Source organism: Tamandua tetradactyla, chromosome 4 (genome assembly GCF_023851605.1).
Source record: "Tamandua tetradactyla isolate mTamTet1 chromosome 4, mTamTet1.pri, whole genome shotgun sequence".
Taxonomy (NCBI): Eukaryota; Metazoa; Chordata; class Mammalia; order Pilosa; family Myrmecophagidae; genus Tamandua; species Tamandua tetradactyla.
In genome coordinates, this window is record NC_135330.1 from 95,824,111 (window position 1) to 95,828,130 (window position 4,020).

Sequence of the window (4,020 nt, forward strand, 5' to 3'; positions counted from 1 at the left end):
GACATCTAACCCTCAATTCTGCTGAAATATTTTGCCAGTAGAAAAAGTACTTCCACCCTTGTCTATGTTCACCCTATTTCTTCCTGAAGAAAATATAATTTATGCCCCTTGAGGGAGTTTCTTTGTAATCCCCTGCTAAATTCCTTTGGGAACTACCACACAACACATGTCTTTGCCTCTAGACCTATAACTCGACTTAAGCCCCAGGTGTGCACAGTGAATGAGGTAAAAAGTATAGCCTATTATGAACTGTGTTAAACACCAAAAGAACACTGCATCTTTTTTTCAATTTTTAACACCAGAAAAATGGGTTATATATGTAGGAATGGATATTAAACATAGGGTGAAGTAGTTGAAAGTTCATAAAGTTTGATCAAGCTTAATTTATAACAATACCACAACTATATAATCCCTAAAATAAACAAGATTGACAAGCATCAGCATTGCTGACAATGTTGATAAATTAAAACTTGCATGCATGGATTATGAAGTGTAAAACTGAACATCCAATTTGTAACTAATTATTAAAAAGTTAGTTATACATCTACCATGAGAAATAAGAACACACAAACACATAAGGGAAGTTATAGCAGATTTAGACATAGCAAACCCAAACTGACAATGGCCAACAGGTCAGTCAAAAAAATAATGTATAAATATATGAAAAAATATATCTATACAATGGCACAATACCAAGTAATAAAAATGCATAAAATTATGGATATGATATGCAAAGACAAATTTCAGTGAATAAAAGCAAGAAACAACAAATTAATTTTCTGATGCTATGAAATTTTAGAATAGCCTGGATTATAGCATGTTGATAAAACTATACCAGCAAATATACATGACTTTGTATGTTCACTGGAAAAGAGCATGAGGATTATTTCTGGGGGAATAGAAATTTTATCTTTTGATAGTAGATGCAAGTTACATGAGTTTATGGAAATCTCAAGACTTGTTAACTGAATATTTCTGATATGGGCATTTTAATGAGGGTAAACTATACCTCAATATAAATAATTCATAATTAATCCTCAAAACTGCTTGACTAAATAGTTAATTCTTGAAATATTTACTGGGATATTTGGTGTTGAACATTTGATAAAGTGCGTGTAGTTTACAGATGTTTATTCTTCGCAATTTGCAAATGAAACAAAATATGGAGATTTGTAAATATTTCCAAAATTATATATAAATAACATGTGTAGATATATATGTACAAAGTTATGCATTCACTTTGGGATACCGCTGTGAATAGCCTTAGAAATTGAGGCACATCAGTGTTACTCATGAGGTAGGGCAATACACATATGCTTGTACTTCTTAAGGCTTCCTTCACCTCATTGTTCCTCAGACTGTACATGAGGGGGTTCAGTGCAGGGGTGACAATAGCATAGAAAGCCAACACAATGTTATCATTGTTAGCTGACCTGTAGGATTTGGGACTCATGTGAAAAAAAATAACAGCTCCATAAAAGAGTCCCACTACAGCCAAATGTGATGAGCAGGTAGCAAAAGCCTTCTTGCAGGTTTCTGTGGATCACATGTGGAGAACAGCAGCTCAGATGAGAATATAGGCAGTCAGGATCAAGAACATTGCGATCAGAAGCATTAAAGCACAGCAGATATACATGGCATACTAAAAGACAGAGGTGTCACCACAAGCCAAGTGTAGCAGCATGGGAGGCTCACAGAAGAAATGATCAATCTCATGTGATCTGCAAAATGGGAAAGTTAGGGTAACAGCAGCCTGCATGAGCCCATCATCTGCTCCCAGATCCCAAAATCATTCTCAGGCATTATTGCCAGCTCATGAGGATGGGTTAATGCAGAGAGTGGCATACAGTCACATAGTGGTCATAAGACATGGCTGCCAGGAGGAAGGACTCTCCACCATCAAGTGTGAGGAAGAGGATGATCTGTAAACCATATCCAGCAGGTGAAATGTACTTATTTCCTGTCAAGTAGTCAGCAGCCAGTTTGAGCACAATGGTGCAAACCGGCATCATGACTAGAGGGAGAGTTGGCTCAGTGGGAAGTACATCAGTATGTGAAGGCGGTGGTCCTGGTGGGTCAGGAGGACCATAAGGGCATTCCTTAGCAGGGAGCTGAAGACAACTGTTAGCATCATCACAAAGAAGAAGAGGTGAGCTCCTGTGTTGTTAAGAAGTCTTAGAAGAATGAAATCTGATGTTCAGTTTCTGTTTTCCATGATTTAGCAACAGTGATACTGTTAATAGAAAGAAACAGGACAGTTTATGAGGGGCTGAATTTGGCACATAGAGGAGTATTCATAACAGGTACAAAATGTCTGTTAAGGTCAGTGAAAAGTTTGGTATTAGATGGTGGTCATGTTGGCACAATATTGTGAATGTAATTAATGTCACTGAATTGTTGACATGAAAGTAATTAAAAGGGGATATTAGCATTGAATATATATTATCAAATTAAAGTGTTAAAAATTATAAAAAACGTTTTTCAGATTTTAAAATGCTCCATTGGAATTACATATGTCTTGAAATCACTATTATGAGTATGATGAAATTGCTTTCACAGCCTTCATTTGTCCTTTGCTAAATGTTTTCAAATGTCCAAAGTTTCCATGAGAAGTACCTATCAGGGTGAGTATTGATTAAATGATACAATGAATAAAAAAGTAAAACTCTAGCCAAATCCCTGCAACAAAATGATTTAGTTGTTTCAGATACCAAAACATATGGACAGGGAAAAAGGATTTCCAGAATTACTAACTTATATTTGTGCCTGCCTTACATCATTTATAGTTAATTTTCTTGGAAATAATTTAATCCAATGTTTTTGAATACATAAAAGCTAGGTACTTGACAATTAAGCTGTTAAACATCTATAGCATCTAAAACACATTGAAACCTACCAAAATCACATAATTTTTCCAGACAAAGATTAATCTTGCAAGGCCATTTTGCTTTTCAAAGATAGGACTTTTCTCATTTAAAACTTGGAATTACTGTTCCTGCATATGGAAATAAAACAATTTTGAAATGTTTGTAGTTTAGTTTGATTCCAGTTATACACCAAAAACAAAACTTTCTTAGAATCATTGTCTTCCAATGAAAGACTGTATTAATTGCACACTATCACAAATGTAAACATATAATTTGCTATTGGATGGCTTTCTCTCACAGTCACACAAATATATATTTCAATAAGTAAAGTTGAAGTAAAAAAACAAACAATCACAGACATAACTCTCTATTAAAATGAATGTCATATTTTTGCACAGAAATATTTTGAGATAATGAATCAGAAATAAGGATAGTCCATACTTTCTTTCTCCTCAAAATAAAAAAATGAAAAAATAATTAAAGCTAATAAAATAGCTAAAAACTTCTCTATAGGTAATAAATGATGAGAAAGTATATGAAGAGTGCATTGTTTCATTGTTCAAAATTTACTCCTTCCATCATCTTCATCTCCTATTCACTCACATATCCTGGCTTTGCCATATTCTACCATGTTCTCTGCAGAAATCTTAATGAATGGTGAAAGAGGATGTACACATCATCATAGAAATGTAACTTTTTTACATCAAAGTAAGGTCCAATTATTATGCAGTTTGTAATTTTAAAATATCCTTACTTAGATTTACTGTATCAAGGAATATTTATTTTATGCTTCTTTAATTCAGGCTGTAGACAGACATATTCATTGATGATGAAGAATTTCCTCCAGTTGTCACCCAAATGTTAAAATTACTTGCATATAACATTCACATAACTCAATAAGTGTGAATTTCCTTGCATAGTCATTATTTTCCTATGCCTAAAATTCATTAGTGAAAATAAAATTGTACATAAACATCTCTCTTTATATTTAAACATATTTGCATAACATATCCTTATGATACATATTTATATTAAATGTTTATAGAAAACAATAGTTTTAAATATAGTCTCAATTAAAAGATGGCATAAAATGAATTCCAGATATTTGATGTGAGGTTTTTAGATCATAAAGAAATTTGGAGGAAGCTTTAAA

General features: G+C 33.2%; 1 pseudogene; it reads right to left on the reverse strand.

Annotated features, from left to right (window-relative positions):
- Positions 1–1,286: 1,286 nt before the first annotated feature.
- On the reverse strand, positions 1,287–2,215 carry LOC143679203 (olfactory receptor 2T33-like; annotated as a pseudogene).
- Positions 2,216–4,020: the final 1,805 nt, after the last annotated feature.